This window comes from Syngnathus floridae, chromosome 7, assembly GCF_059516105.1.
Source record: "Syngnathus floridae isolate MCC-2025c chromosome 7, RoL_Sflo_1.0, whole genome shotgun sequence".
In the NCBI taxonomy this organism is placed as follows: Eukaryota; Metazoa; Chordata; class Actinopteri; order Syngnathiformes; family Syngnathidae; genus Syngnathus; species Syngnathus floridae.
This window is the reverse complement of record NC_142419.1, coordinates 927438-943954: the sequence shown is the minus strand read 5'-3', so window position 1 is coordinate 943954 and position 16517 is coordinate 927438. Positions and strand designations below refer to the sequence as shown.

Genomic DNA, 16517 nt, shown 5'->3' with positions numbered 1-16517 from the left:
AGCCTCTCATGACAGGTCACTCTAGAGCAGGCCAGGACACAGGTGATTAGACCACCTGTGAGGATGGGTTTGGAGTCTGTTAAGTTAAAGTTAACTAGCGCTAGGCTAGACTTTCAGCATACACATAGCTCCTCGTGTAGACTAGAGCGCGACAGTTTAAATAGTGCTGCAGTACACATAAACACACTTTCTACTGGGGTAGTAGACAAATCCAATCACTCCGTCCCGACCGGTCTTGCTGATGAAACGGTGCCTGTTTTAGACAACTTCACATGTGTAACAAATATTCATCATCAAATTCATCATCGTTTCATCCCACCGCCCTAATAAACTTTTGAGAGGTGATATTAGGCCTAGAGAACACAATTTTACTCGCATCCCGTTTAAAAATCCTTCGATAGATACGCACCCTGATCAACCAATTACACTTAAATTTGGTTTTATGAATATTAGATCACTTCATACGAAAGCAGTTCTCGTTAATGACCTTATCACGGAACATAATCTAAACGTTTTTGGTCTTTGCGAGACCTGGTTAAAACCTAATGAACTGCTGCCGCTTAACGAGGCCTCGCCTCCAAATTTTGTGAGCTCGCATGTGGCACGTCCTTGAAAAAAGGGTGGGGGTGTCGCCCTCATCTTAAATTCTGAGCTTAGATTTAGGCCTCTCTCAATTCACGTATTTAAAATATTTGAAGTTCTCATTGTGCGATCCACTGCGTTACCGTCATTCTATCTTGTTGTTATTTACCGCCCACCCGGGGCTTACTCTGGCTTCCTGGATGAATTTTCAGAATTTGTGGCTGATCTAGTGACAAATGCAGATAATATAGTTATCATGGGTGATTTCAACATCCACATGAATTCACCGTCAGAACCACTGACTCTGTTACCTCTTACATCACGAAGTGCATCGATGATGTGACTTGCTCGAAATCCGTCGTCACTCGCGCGAACTGGAAGCCGTGGCTGACGGGGGCTGTCCTCAGACTGTTGAGGGCCAGGGACAAGGCTTTCAGAGCAGGGGATGAGGCTGGCTTGAGGACAGCGAGGGCCGACCTGTCCCGAGGCATCAAAGAAGCGAAGAAGGCGTTCTCGTGCAAGGTCTCCACCCATTTCAAGGACAGCAAGGACGCACGTAGCCTTTGGCGGGGCATTCAGACCATCACAGACTACAAGCCCGCGCCGAGGAGCTGTGAGGGCGACGTCCGCCTGCTGAACGATCTGAACCGCTTCTTTGCTCGCTTCGACGCCCAGAACAGCACTTGCCCGCTGAAGACCACTCCCCCCCACACGAGCAGCCCCTGCGCCTCTCTGCCGACGGTGTGAGGAGGGCGCTTGCCGCTATTGACACCCGTAAGGCGGCGGGCCCTGACAACATCCCGGGTCGAGCGCTGAAGGACTGCGCTGGGGAGCTGTCGGGTGTCTTCACAGACATCTTTACCGTTTCCCTGCAGCAGGCCATCGTCCCCTCGTGTTTCAAGGCTGCCACCATCGTTCCTGTGCCGAAGAAACCTGCACCGTCCTGCTTCAATGACTACCGCCCTGTGGCACTGACGCCCATCATCATGAAGTGCTTTGAGCGGCTGGTCTTGGAGCACATCAAGTCCGTTCTCCCCCCCACCATTGACCCTTTCCAGTTTGCGTACCGTGCCAAGCGGTCCTCTGAGGATGCCATCTGCTCTGCCCTCCACTCGGCCCTCACCCACCTGGAGAGGAAGGACTCATATGTGAGGTTGCTGTTTGTGGACTTCAGCTCTGCCTTCAACACCATTGTGCCGCAGCGACTCATCTCCAAACTCGACGAGCTGGGCCTCAGTACCTCCCTCTGCAACTGGATACTGGACTTCCTCTGTCAGAGGCCTCAGGTGGTGCGTGTTGGCGGCAAAATCTCCGCCAGCATCACGCTGAGCACGGGGGCCCCCCAGGGCTGCGTGCTCAGTCCATTGCTCTTCACCCTGCTAACGCATGACTGCACTGCGACCTACAGCGACAACCGCATAGTGAAGTTTGCTGACGACACGACTCTGGTGGGTCTCATCACGAAGGGCGACGAGACTCGGTACAGGTCGGAAGTTGACCTTCTGACCACGTGGTGCAGGGACAACAACCTCCTGCTGAACGTCAGTAAGACCAAGGAAATCATTGTGGACTTCCGGAAGGGTCACACAACACACCTGCCGCTGATCATCGACGGTGCTGTGGTGGAGAGGGTGAGCTGCACCAAGTTCCTGGGGGTGCACATCAGTGAGGACCTCTCCTGGTCCGCGAACACCTCGTCACTGGCAAAGAAAGCTCAGCGCCGCCTGTATTTCCTGCGGAAGCTCAGGCGTGCATGTGCTCCTCAGGCAGTCCTGTCTACATTCTACCGTGGCACCATTGAGAGCGTCCTCACCAGTTGCATCGCTGTCTGGGGTGGTAACTGCACTGAACAGAACTTGAAGGCCCTGCAGCGCATAGTGAATACGGCTGGTAAGATTATTGGTGCTTCGCTTCCCTCCCTGAAGGACATTTACACCTCCCATCTCGCCCGCAAGGCAACCTCGATTGCCAGAGATGTGAGTCACCCGGCTCACTCCTTGTTTGACCTTCTGCCCTCTGGGAAGAGGTACAGGAGCCTGCGCTCCCGCACCACCAGACTCGCCAACAGCTTCTTTCTCCAGGCTGTTAGGGCCCTGAACTCGCTACCCCCTTCTGCGTAGCGTGCGGCACTGTTGCGCTATTTTCGGGAATGTCTGCTGTACGCGTTTTTACGCTCCTCTTAATTAATTATTTATTTATTTATTGTTGTGTTATTTATTCATTATTTATTCAGCACGCTTTTGTTATACTTGTTTACTGTTTGTCTGTTGTGAGCCATGTCTTGTCACCGTGGGATAGGGGGGAACGAAATTTCGGTTTCTTTGTGTGTCTTTGGCATGTGGAGAAATTGACAATAAAGCTGACTTTGACTTTGACTTTGACTTCGGCATTTCAAACTTTAATCGATAAGTTTGGTTTTACGCAAGCTGTACAGGCAGCAACGCATAAGAATGGAAATACCTTAGATCTGGTATTATCCCGGGGACTAGCAACCTCAAATATAGCAGTACTGCCATACACTACTGTTCTGTCTGATCATTTCTTAATAAAATTTGAAATTTTAGTTCCTTGTCAAAGACAAGAGAGCAATCAGAATTATAGCAGCCGTAATTTTAACTCCATGACTGCAACTGCGCTATCTGAGTTACTGTCGCCGGCAACCGCCATGTTTCCCGCATACAGCGGCTCTATTGATAATCTTACAAATGAATTCAATGCGACATTATTAAAAGCCATCGACTCTGTGGCACCGCTACATTTGAAAACTCGCCGTAGATGGCCAACTCCGTGGTTCACAGATGAAACACGTACGTTTAAACAATTATGTAGAAAGCATGAGCGCAGATGGCGTTTAACCAAACTTGAGGTTTTCCATCAGGCATGGAAGGACAGCCTCCTGAAATATAAAGATGCGCTTATTTTAGCAAAAACTCATTATTTTTCGCAAGTCATTAATCTTAATAAAAACAATCCTAAATACCTATTTGATACAGTGGCAAAGCTAACTCTGCGCCAGCCGACCCCCGATAGCTCCTTCCACTCAGCTGACGAGTTTATGAAATTCTTTGCTCAAAAGATTGAGTCCATTAGGGACGAGATCAAGAATACCGTTCCAATCGCTCCGCCGGTTACTAGCGCTGGGGATCATGCAATAACCCTCTCAAATTTTAAAAGCGTGTCCCTTGAAATGCTTACAAAATTGGTTAGTGCGGCTAAACAAACAACATGTTTACTCGACCCGCTTCCAGCCAAACTACTTAAAGAATTATTTCCAATTTTAGGACTGTCCGTCTTAAATATAATCAATCTGTCTGTTTCCTCTGGGATAGTGCCAACAGCCTTTAAAACCGCTATTATTAAACCGCTACTTAAGCGAGCAAATCTTGACCCGGACTGTCTCAGTAATTATAGGCCAGTTTCAAACCTCCCATTCATAGCAAAACTTCTCAAAAAAGTAGTAGTAGCGCAGCAGCTTATTAATCGATATGACTCTTTTCAGTCTAGTTTTAGAGCTAATCATTCTACAGAGACAGCACTTGCTAAAGTGACTAATGATCTCCTCATAGCTATGAATTCAAATACGTCGTCTGTATTGTTACTACTCGATCTTAGTGCTGCCTTTGACACTGTAGACTTCGATATTTTATTAGGGCGTCTTAAAAGTTGTGTTGGTATCTCAGGGTCAGCACTAAGCTGGTTCAATTCCTATCTATCAGACAGGATGCACCGAGTGGTCCATGGCAATACGTCCTCTGAGCTTTATAATGTTACGTGTGGTGTCCCACAGGGATCGGTACTCGGACCGATTTTATTTAATATTTATATGATTCCGCTTGGGGACATAATACGTAAATATAATATTAGCTTTCAATGCTACGCGGATGACACCCAATTATATATGCCGTTATCGATGACAGATCCGCGGGACTGTTGTAATCTCGAGGCGTGGCTTGCGGAGATCAAGCAATGGATGTCTCTCAACTTCCTTCGTCTTAACCCAGATAAAACTGAGATGTTGATAATTGGTCCTACTCGTTATCAACACTTATTTAAGGAAACCACTATAACTATAGATAACCGTACTATCACTCAGAGTATAAGAATATAACCAGGATTGCGTTTTTTCACCTTCGTAATATTGCTAAGATTCGTCCTATCCTCTCGACCGGGGATGCGGAAACTATTATACATGCGTTCGTCACGTCGCGCCTGGACTACTGTAATGTATTATTCTCTGGTCTTCCTAAGTCCAGTATCAAAAGTCTACAGTTAGTGCAAAATGCCGCTGCGAGGCTGCTCTCACGGTCAAGAAAATTTGATCACATTACCCCAATATTAGCCAAATTACATTGGCTCCCAGTCCATTTAAGATGTGACTTCAAGGTTCTTCTACTAACCTATAAATCACTGCATGGCTTAGCGCCTTCATATCTCGTCGACCTAGTCGTTCCTTATGTTCCGTCTCGTAACCTTCGTTCGCATAACGCTAGTCTTTTAGTTACACCGAGGGCCAAGAAAATGTCTGCAGGGTCTAGAGCAGGGGTCACCAACACGGTGCCCGCGGGCACCAGGTCGCCCGTGAGGACCGCATGAGTCGCCCGCAGGACTATTCCAAAATTAGCTCAAATAGCGGCACTTGTCAGTGAGCTGCATCTATTTATTTTACAGTCGAACCTCAGTTTTCGAATGTCCTGGTTCTTGAACAAATCGGAATTCGAACAAAAAGATTCGAGATTTTTTGGCTTCGGTTGTCCAACAAAATTCGGAGGTCGAACCTCGCGAGATGAGCCGGGAGGAACCGAGAAAACCCGACCGCGCCGCCCGGATGCCGACTGACTCCGTTGTTATTGTATTTTCGTTACTTTTAGGATTGTATTAACCCCCAATCATGCCTCCAAAGAAAGCAAGTGAGAGCAGTAAAGCCATCCTAAAACACAAAGACGCTCTTAAAGCAATGCGACAGTGAGCACCCGGCGCGCTGTGGTTGCGCGATCGGACCAAATTAAGCTCCCTGCGCACTGAGGTCCACTTAAATTTTGGAAAGTACATCAGAACTTTAAAAATATTTTCTAAATTCTAGCCACGGCTCTGTCACAATAATGCGACCAGCGCGGTGCAGTTGCGCGGTCGGCGATGCGCCACTGTTGCGCGTTCGGTGGTGCGCTGCAGCTGCGCGATCGGACAAAATTAAGCTCCCTGCGCACTTAGGTCCACTTCAATTTTGGAAACTACGTACATCAGGACTTTAAAAATATTTTCTAAATTTCAGCGACGGCTCTGTCACAATAATGCGATCGTCGCGGTGCAGTTGCGCGGTGGGCGACGCGCTACGGTTGCGCGTTCGGCGGTGCGCTGCATTTGAGCGATCAGACAAATATGCGCAAATGAAAAAATGCTTAAAAAAGACGCGGGTTTTTTGTCTTGAAACGGATTAAAAATGTTTCCATTATTTGTAATGGGAAAAATAGATTCGGAATTCGACCGATTCGCTTCTCGAACCGCCTTCTGAAACGGATTGTGGTCAAAAACCAAGGTTTGACTGTATTTCTGCTATTCTTGTTAAAATCACACTTACATGTTAACTGCAAATGACAATAATAACACAGTGAAAGCCGAATTGAGAAAATTGGCTATTTCAGAAGTGTATGTCAAACTGGTAGCCCTTTTGCCTTAATCAGTACCCAGGAAGTAGCTCTCGGTTTAAGAAAGGTTGGTGACCCCTGGTCTAGAGCATTCTCTATTCGGGCTCCAGAGCTTTGGAATGCCCTACCAATGGATATTAGAACTACTACCTCAGTAGAAACATTTAAGACACGTTTAAAGACACATTTCTATGAGATGGCCTTTAACTAACTTGTAGTGGCCGGAGTTTGTTTTGTTCTCTCTGCCCACCCCCTCCCCGGCTGGGGAGGGGGTTAGGTGGCTCAAAAGCTGATAGCGGCTAGCTGGATTCTCGGGGACCAATTCAAGATGAAGAAACTGCAGCTCAACCCCCTTGAAGACACTGCCAGGACAGTCGCGGGCACCTCCGACATCCATTTTTTTCATTGATTTTCATATTATGTATTACTTGTGCCCTCTCTGCATCCATTACAACCTGGTGATCCTGAAAGGGGGATCCTTCCATCTGTGGTCCCTTCTCAAGGTTTCTCATTTTCCCCTGGCAGGGGTTTTTTGAGTTTTTCCTTGCCCTTTTGGGAGCTTAAGATCGGGGGATGCTTTGAGAATAATTGTCAATTTTGGCTATGTGAAGCCCTTTGAGACTGTTTGTGATTTAGGGCTATACAAATAAACTTGACTTGACTTGACTATCACATCTGTGACACTCTGATGAAGGCGGAAGAAACCGTCGAAACATGTCAGGTAAAGAACCTAAAACAATTTGTTTGATATAAAAGAAACCAGTGAAGTGATTAAAACAAGGAAAAACAAGATGAACTTTGTACAATCACTGAGTGCCAAGTGTTCAAAAAAAAAGAGAGGACAATTTGGCTCGACCTACGTGTGTGAGCAGACTTTCACCCACATGAACGTCAACAAAGCCCGTCACAGCTCAAGGTTACCGGACCGACACCTCGGCTCTATCCTAAGAATTACCACAACAAATTGTACTCCAGACCATGATGCACTAGCAAAAAAGGGAGACCGACAATACTAATGATTTCTTTATTACTTTATTTAGATGTATTCTTTCACGGATTCTTCAAGATGATGGATTTGGTCAGAACGTTTGCCGTTTGATGTGATTTCGCCTCATTAGATAAACATATTTCATAAATCTGACCTGCAGGCGCTGAAGTGATGGAAACTATTATTCATAATAACAGTGTCGTATTTAATGAGAATCACTGATAGTAGTTATTTGGTGAAATATTTTTTAATGCTGTTAATAAATGCATTTGTTTTCAAAAAGCTTTTTTTTGAATATCCATGCTTTACTACCTACTAAAAGTTCAAACCTTTTATGCAATTACCTTTACATGTCATTTCTATTACTTCACACAAACACTACATCCATCTGCTCCTGGTTCGGCCCCCCGGTCAAAATTTAGAACCAAATTCGGCCCTCTAGTCAAAACGTTAGCCCACCCCTGCTCGAAGAGGTAAGGCTTACTTTGGCTCACTTTTTCCGATTGAACGCTGCCTCAAAAGAAATGACCCTTTTGTAATTTGCTAGTACCACCTCAACTGACCTTTCTGCTATTTTAATGGCAATTGATGTAATTATCAATATTCAATGTGGCCCTTCCCCCTTGGAAGAACACTAGTGTTTCATTTTCAATGCTCTTCATGAGAACGTGGTTTGTTCTTTTTGCCTTTTAAATATTTTTCTTATGTAATCTGCCAAATTTTAATCATCCTTAGTTTCCCACTTGGTTTTAAAACATGGTAATCTATATTGTCGCCCAAACAATTTTTCATACAGGGTTAAACCCACAGTACTTGTAATATATATGTAGTTTGACCAGGTCTAAACATTATGTCCATGATCTTCCAGTTTCTTCCATGCACTTCTTCACACTTTATACTAATCCTGCACTTCGGCGATGGTGTGCACAATGATTTTTAAGTCTTTATGGAATATTGTGCTTACTCTCCCCATTACTTGATTTACAAAGTGTCCCCCATTATCATGAGAATTTATCTCCGAAATCCCATATCTTGGTATTATTTCTTTACATAACGTTTTTGCCACTGTTAAGGCATTCAGTGTTGTTGTTGAAGCCAATTCAAACAATTTTGAGAATGCATCTATTATGACCAGGCAGTATAACCCTGTGGATTGTGTTTAGCGCATGTCAAACAAGCTCTACAAAAGAAAATTGTTTTGAAAATGTTTTGAATATGAATCAAATCCGTATGTTGTATAAAGCTGACTGACCTGCCCCACTGTCCCTCCTCTTTTGCCATGTGACACGTACGATGGCTCAATATTGCTGCCCATTTGTATAGGTTTTTTGGTAGGATAGGTCTGTCTTCTGGTCATTTATGGATGCCATTTTCTACTCTTGCCCCTCTTTTCGTCCATAATTGAATTTCAGTCTATGGACTTTGTCGCTGCACATCTTTAAAATTGTGTCAGTGATTTAATCTGCTTCTTGTGTGTATAAAAGTTGGAGTGTCTTTTGCGCTGCAGCTTTGCGGTTCTGTCTGCAAGCTTGTTACCTCTTGACACATTATCAGTCTCGTGTGTGTGCACTGCACACGTGCATATAGCTACTTTTCGTGGCAATTGGACTGCTTCCACAACTAGTTTAGCAAGTAAATGGATGGCCTCCCCGAATGGGGAGCGACTCCGCTAGCAAATGATTAGACATATTCACTTTCTTGTAGTTTCTTTAGTTACTTTTCAATCATTTTCTCATCGTTTATCACAAGAATCTTAGAAATTTGAATAAAAATCAAAATTAATGTTTTAATTTACTCAATTGTATGATTTAGAGAATCCATATGTAGTAAAGAGTTGTATTACTACATATGATTTCATCATCATTTAATTTGACACATCTTCTAAAATGCTTCTCAGTGTCCCAGTGCACACATGTTCTGCGTGTATAACTGGTTGTCTCAACTCATGTTCCTCATCCTAATTTTTCCTTTCTCAAGGTGACAACTAATCAAGAAAGACAAATAAATAAATAAAACTCAACAAAATAACTGCCAATAAATTAATATTATAGTTAATAGTTGTTGTTTCTTAAGTTTAACTAACTAAATCGCTCTCTTATTCTCAAATGTAAAAACTTGTATAGTCGTCACACAACCAATCGGCTATTTCTTCTAAATTTAGCTTTGAAATGTCGTTATTTCATAATTTTGCTTCATCCAATTCCAGAAAGCAAGTTATTTCCATCTCTCAAATTTTGTTTCATCAGGGCTAGGCATTAATGCAGTGTGGACCAGTTTCTTCCCACAAAAAATTGCTTGCCTTTCTTCTCTTCTTATTTTTTCAAAATTGCTTTTGTTTTGCAGTGCAAATCAGACAGTCTAGCAAATTATTTTGTGCACCTACATTAGCCAATTTCATCCTTTTAACACATAACACTGACAGCACACAGACAACACAAAAACAGCAGAGACACAGCTCATAAACAATACCAACAAACAATGCTGCGCAAACTCTATTTTGACGTTTTGGTTATACGTTTTTTCCTCATCAGTGCCTTTTATCCTTCATGCAAATGTTGTCACATCTTCCTTAAGCATCACTCTGCTTCAAACTTTCTCTGAGAAACTCACACTGTCCGGGAGCCGTAGCACCCCCCGCACGAGGGGGGGGGGGGGCGCGGCATCAATGTTGATTGGTCACAGGCTGGCCATTTCCTGCAACAATCATGATGCCGGCCCACCGCCCGCACGAGCATAGCACAGGCCCACGCGCACAGCCCAGACCCGTGACTACGCGCGAGTGCAGGCACGCTCATCAGTCTCACCCTCTCAAAGGGCAGGCCAACTTTGCTGTTGCGCCCTTCGTCATGTTCACATTCGACATCTTTCACTGTCTTCTACACAACATTTGTTGTCTCTTATTCTCATCCTATCAAGCCACCGTTCTAGTCACTTTCTGCCACACGTCTTATTTTCTCTATTGCACACACGCCTTATTTTCTCTACTGCCACTACTACTACTGATCCCGAGCATTTATGGGTGCCCACTCCCCTCTGACTAAATGCCAATCTGGACCAAAAGCAGTCATCCAAATTTGTTGGACTTCAGTCCAATTCAGATTGTAAGATCTCCTCAAGTCTTCCATTCCTGCACAGAATTGATCAACGTCCTCTTTACAAGGAACCACCTCTTCAAATGCTCTCCTTACATCCTCCATTGTCCACGTCCTGTAGACCATCACCACCCTGGGGCGAATATGCTCATTACCTGGATCCTAATTTGGGTTGGCCACTTGTATCATTGGATACGATGGCATGTTTTGAGTTAATTCAGAATCTTCAACACTAGTTTCTTCAGCTAATGGGGCTGAAGGCATAGTTTTGTTTTTAGGTGACAATGGATAATCTGCTCCCATTTTCTTTGACCAATTCATTTCTAGCGGGCTTTTCTGCCTAGTGGCCCTGTCTGTTATCCCATAAGGAGGAGTTGATTCCTCATTTTTGGGTGTGTCAGGTATTTGAGGATACAACTTCTCTATGATCTTTTGTTTTGAATTTGTAGCCTGTGTTTCGTCCTCCCGCTCTTGTACTTCTTCTAGTTCCCCCCCCTCCTTTTCAGCCCTCTTTGTGTTATCTATTTTTTGTGCCTGTCTGCTGCTAGGCCCCGTCTCATCATCCTCCTGCCTGCAATACAGCGCTTTCTGAGCTTTCCCTTTTTCTCCTTTCTCTCCTTTCTCTCTCTCTCCTGCTACTTTCAACCAAAACACTATCCTCATCCCCCTCCTCCTTCATCTTTTTGGGGTTTATTTTTGTCTTTTCTTTTATGGCGCCTCTAAGTTCGGTCGATTTGGTTGTTTTTAGTTGACCCTCAAATTTATATTTTTTAACCCATTTATCAAGATTTTTAAGTCGGTCAGGATCCTGCCTTTCAATTATTTTCCAATCTTTACATTTTAGATTATCTCTGATATTATCTTTTTTTCCTGCCAGTTCCCCGTTTTAATCACTTTGGTCCCAACTGTAAAACCATAGGGGTTTCTAAAGTCGGGTGTTCCCAGTGGGATAACGAAAAGATCCTGTGGTGATTCTCACTTCGACCAGCGTTCTGGTGGACAATCCTTGCCTATTGCGTCCACAGAACCACGTTATGTGTTCCCCACTGCTTTAATATGGAATACTATATCTAGTGATAGTGTGTATTCCCATTCACACTCTCATTCACACAGTTTTACAGAATTTTCAGTTTCAGCTTTTCTGCGGCTCCAGAGCCTACTACTTGGACATCACTGTCCGACGCGGAATTTCAGTTATGCAGGGTCTGTGGACTTCCGTTGTCCTACTTACACACCTAGAGTTTTACAGGGCATGACGAGCCCTCGGCCGCACCACACTTTTAAACAAAAACAAACTCACCCTCTGGTTCTCTTCACCTCTGCACCTCGGATTGCCTTCAACCTTCAGATCCCAGCTGACGAGCAGACAGCCAGCCCTTGAAACGGATTTTAGGATCCCGCCTAGGGGGTTCCTGCCGCGCGTGGTCTTTCTGGATCTCCGCTCACATCTGCTGGAAACTTCAGGTGTATCGGCATCTGGCTCAAAGGACCAATAAAATGTCAGGTCTAAGTACCATAAGACATTATTTTATACACTGAAAGAAGAGGAGAAGACAACCAGTATTCCTTTTGCTCACGAGGAGAATTACATAGAAGGCCCAGTTACAGTCCTCCACCAATTCTGGACTCCTCTTCCATTATCTCCTCTTTTTATTTTGAGTTGCCCTGGTTACAAGAGGCGTTGCTACACTAAAGGGAGGGGAGATTGTGGCTGTAGCAGTGCTGATTAGCTAGCTAACAATGTTGTGTGGTGCGGGGCCGCATGGCCTTGGCCGATTCGTGACCCCAGGAATGCAGAGTCTGTTCTTAGGTGGTTGGCAGCCTCATTCTTGGCTGCAATCTCCAAACCTGGATGCCGTGTCCCTGTAAAACAATGCTCTAGACTTTCTTGCTACGTTTCACACAATAATAATGATGAGTAAATAATCAGATACCTCTCGTGCATACACTCCAACAAACGTTAAGTAGATGTGAGATAACTTGCATGAAGTCTACTTAAACAAACATTGAGTAAATATGGGATAACTTAAGAACTGTCAGGGTCAACAACAATTTATGAATAGAACCTACAAGGTATAAAAGAGAAAGAACTTCTCTTGAACTCAACAAAGAACAAAGGTGTTCTGTTCATAACTAGTGAGGGCCTCTCACAGATAAGAAAAAGAAGGGAGTCTAAGAACTCCCCGAAACCATACAGATATGTTTGCTTGAGCAAACATATGAGACCTCCGGTTCAGGCCGACCAGCGCTTCTACAAAAACAATTATTCTAACAAAGAGTTAACTTAGCATTACTTATAACTCCTGTTTAAAATGTTCATGAGGCAAAAATAATTTTAAACTCATGTAAATTTAAGTTATTTCATACAGTTTATTCAATGTTATCTGACTCTTCAGATATGAATGAAAGGCATAATTTGTGTTTTTAGAGTTGTTCACATCTGCCTGAGTGGCTTATATTTGTTTATTTTGTCATTTGAAAAATAAAGACAATTGTGACAATGAAATTTGTTTTATAACAGTGTGTATTTGCATGAAATGTTTGTAGTTAAAAAATGTCAAAAAAAAAAAAAGAACTATTGGCTTCCAGGCCCCTTCACTTTATCAAATCCGACCCTCCTTGTAAAAAGTTTGGACACCCCTGCACTAGATGGAGCTGTGCTAAAGGGAATGTCAAACCAGTCAATGAGGTATTCAGTCAAACTTTATATACGGAAAACTTTATATACACTACGACATACAATACAAAACTTGCACAATAACACAACGTTGTTCAAATGACAATGTCCCCGTCCGCAAATCCCTTTATTTACGGCAAAGGTTATATACAATACGATATACAAACATACACAATAACACAATAATGTGCATATTTACATATCCCCATCCACGAATCCCTAAAATTTTATTTACGGCAAACTTTATATACAATACGATATACAATACAAACATTGCACAATAACACGACATTGTTCAAACGTTAATGTGCATATTTACATATCCGTCCACGAATCCATCAAATTCCTCCTCTTCCATGTCTGAATTGAAGAGTTTTTTTGAATAGTTGAACGATATACAATTCAAACATTGCACAAAAACACGACACTGTTCACATGGTAATGTACATATTTACATATCCCCGTCCACAAATCCGTCAAATTCTTCTTCTTCCGTGTCCGAATGGAACAGTTGGGCGAGTGCGGCATTCATTATGCCCGGCTCCCTCTCGTTATTATCCGTGTCAGTGTCGCTGCTATTCCCTGGCAGTTCAGTTATTATTTCTGCCTTCGCGAAAGCTCAGACCACAGTTAAGACTGATATATCAGCCCAGGCAGATAGTGGCATGCGTGTCATTTTGGCGTCTTTATACACACGAGTGGTGTTGTTGGAATAGGAGTAAGCACTATGAGTGTTTACCGCTTCGGTGACGCCCCTGACCACGGTTGCCGTAATGCTGAAAGCGATTCAAACTTGTAATTTACTAGTCGTACTGAAACATTTTGGCAGAGCGCTGTGTACAACCAGTATGGATCAACAAATTCACCAATTGATCCATATATAAGGCGCACTGGATTATAAGGCGCACTGTGGGTTTTTGAGTAAATTAAATGCTTTTAAGTGTGCTTTTAAGTGTGCCTTGTAGTGCGGAAAATACGGTAGTTTGCGTAGAACATGAACTTTCTCTACACTGTTAAGAGTGTTTTTTAAACATGTTCAATAAATACTGTTCCAAACATGTACAATAAATGCTTTTCCAATTTCAAAAACATAATTGTGTAAATAATCGTAAAAAATGGTCCTCATAATCAAGCAGTTGTACATATTTGTGTTTCACACATGTAGTCATGCGATTGAAGTTGTCTCAGGGAAATGGGCACAAGCAGTGCTGCACGGCATCTCAGCAGTCACCAGGAAGCAGACTAGCATATCTCTAAACATTTAGTTATCATATTAAAACTTATATTATCAGTGAGACATCAATCAAAACCCTTTGATTTTGAGTCCATGTGTCCAAATGAGCTATCCATCCATTTTCTGAACCGCTTAGTCCCCACGGGGGTCGCGGGCGTGCTGGAGCCTATCCCAGCCGTCAATGAGCAGTAGGCGGGGGACACCCTGAACCGGTTGCCAGCCAATCGCAGGGCACACAGAGACAAACAACCATCCGCACTCGCACCTAGGGACAATCTGGAGTGCTCAATCGGCCTACCAAGCATGTTTTTGGGATGTGGGAGGAAACCGGAGTGCCTGGAGAAAACCCACGCGGGCCCGGGGAGAACAGGCAAACTCCACACAGGGAGGGCCGGAGGTGGAATAGAACCTACACCCTCCTAACTGTGAGGCGGACGTGCTACCCAGTGCGCAAATGAGCTACTGGAAAGGAAAATAAATCAAGGTAATGTTTAATGTTTAATGAAGATTTGATGACAAGCTTTATCCTGCAAATTAATGGTGCACATTAAGGAGGCTCCACTCGATTGGTGGCCAATCATTGTTGGCTGGTATTCATGAATAAGTGTGTGATTCGTGAATGCAATGAAAGTATTCAATGGTCGATCTTATCTAAATCTGTTGAAGGAATGACATGCTGATATATTTAGTATTTCTTTCATATTACTATGACTAGTATCTGGCACAGTTTCTTGCACAGGGCATCACATTTAAAACACAATTCAGAGTTATGGTTTAACTTGAAAAAAAAAAGCAAATGTATCTGATTGTAGGCAGCAGACCGCTTAACGTCACATCCCAGTAACAACAACACACTCCGCTCGCTACAGTTAGTTTCAAAGAACAAAAGAAATAATAGTTACATTGAGAGCTGCTGAATGTGTTTTTAAAGGCCATGAAAATGCTGTAAATAATATTTGTATTTTTCATATGCAAAACTGTTATTTTTAAAGAAGTCAAATTGTCAATTTTAAACAGTTCCTTGGAAGTTACAGCTTAATCTTTCCCAGCAATGTCTTATCTTTAAACACGCACACACACACACACACACACACACACACACACACACACACACACACACACACACACACACACACACACACACACGCACGCACGCACGCACACACGCACACACGCACGCACACACACACACACACACACACACACACACACACACACACACACACACACACACACGCACACACGCACACACACACTACGAGGCATTTCATTCTTATTTTGTTTTGCTATAAGTACATCATTATTTTTAACAAGGTTCCTTAACAAACACATTTTTTGTGATGTTGCTTTTATGGAATGTATACAATTTTATAACTTCAGATATTTACTGAAAACAATGAATCAAAAACACATTGATTCTGATCCAGATAAGATGAAGCAATTGTTGCCGCAACATATGTGAGGTTTGTAGTCTGACATTAAGATCTACACTCTTTCCCCATCGCCGCAACTCTTTGAGTATTTTATTGCATCGAATGCAATACATATTGACTTCAAATACGAATACACTTTCCTTCATTTTGCACGAATGTCATAGCCACATGATTCTCAGATTAAGATGCAAAATATTGTCAACTCTGCACTCTGTGTAGGCCTTCTCTGTTATTGATCAACAATTGAAAAAAAAAAGTATCATTCAGACTTAAGGTGTTGGATAAAGCTGAACTAGTTCTGTGTGTTCCTACTGCTCTTAAATGATACTTGAAAACGAAAATAACAAATAAATTATTAATTTCATACTGATACTACAATTGAATTTCAGTGTCATTTGCCATGTGATGAGTATTTTCATTCTCTTTGGTGATCGGTTTAATTCTTTCTAGACTATGTAAACTGGACTCGTGATATCTGTATAGGACATTTGAAAACAGCTGCTTTTAGTTGGGGAAAACATTATCCATATTTCCCTTAATTTCTGACATGTTACCTATTATAATACTAACTGAATCATAATCACACTCATGAATCTAAAACCATGATTGCAACATCCCGAGTAGACATTTATAGTAAGGTGTTACTGTACTTCGATTTGGAGGATTTTATAATATGATAAAAACATGACATTTTCAAATGTAGTTTTTAAACTGCATGTATATTTCCTTTTAAACAGAAAACTAGGTTCCAAAAAATGCACTGTGAAAAATGAGTCTCAGAAAAAATCTACAGAAATAAATGATGACCAACTGTGTAAAAATTTAATAAAATGTATGAAACGGCCTGTCATTTATGACACTATGACTAT

At 42.8% G+C, this 16517-nt stretch overlaps 1 long non-coding RNA gene across 1 annotated transcript in view; it reads right to left on the bottom strand.

Annotated features, from left to right (window-relative positions):
* Positions 1-16517, bottom strand: part of LOC148394765 (uncharacterized) — a 55811-nt gene that overhangs the window by 18672 nt on the left and 20622 nt on the right. The window contains exon 2 of the long non-coding RNA XR_015859377.1: positions 11605-11780. This is a non-coding gene — a long non-coding RNA (uncharacterized LOC148394765). The remainder of the gene's footprint in view (positions 1-11604; positions 11781-16517) is intronic.